Source organism: Meleagris gallopavo, chromosome 4, assembly GCF_000146605.3.
Source record: "Meleagris gallopavo isolate NT-WF06-2002-E0010 breed Aviagen turkey brand Nicholas breeding stock chromosome 4, Turkey_5.1, whole genome shotgun sequence".
Taxonomy (NCBI): domain Eukaryota; kingdom Metazoa; phylum Chordata; class Aves; order Galliformes; family Phasianidae; genus Meleagris; species Meleagris gallopavo.
Window position 1 is genome coordinate 8,933,079 of NC_015014.2, and position 681 is coordinate 8,933,759.

Sequence of the window (681 nt, forward strand, 5' to 3'; positions counted from 1 at the left end):
TCGCACGGCTTCGTGCGCCCACAGTTCAGCAGGCCGCTAACTCACAGCAGTTGTTTACACCAACTGCTCCCGGTGTAAACCACGTTTGCACTGCTCAGACTGTAACCGACAGAAACCTGACTCGTGCTCAAGCTGCCAGCTGGGCTAAATGGCACGCGCTGAAGGGTGCACGGGTGGGAAAAGTTCTGACCTTTAGCGAGTACGGCACACAAAGCACCCCAAACTTTGGTTGTCCTGCAGCTGGAAGGGGCAGCCGTAAGTGAGTACCGCTCCCTGTGCCACAGGCACCGTTCAGCCCCAGCTGGTCTCCATCTGAGGCGTTGTTCAGCCCCTGGCTATCCCCTGCTTTATTCCTCTGGACACTGCGTTTTGAATCACAGTGGGAATATTTAGACGCCGTATGTACATTCCCTTGAGAAGGCTCGGTTGCGAGAAACCGGAATTTTGTCCTCTATGCCACGCAGAGATTCAAGCCGCCTCTCAGGGTTGGTTGAAGCTCTGAACTCTGCGCATCTGTCCGTGTAAAACGGGCTGACCTTTCCTTCCCACCTCACCTACGATTCGGAGGGGCAGCGGCACAGAACTACAGAACGGTTTGCCTCGGAACGGTCCATCCAGTTCCATCCCCGTGCCGAGGAGCGCACGGCTCCCGCCGGGGCGCGCCGCTCGCAGCCCCACCCC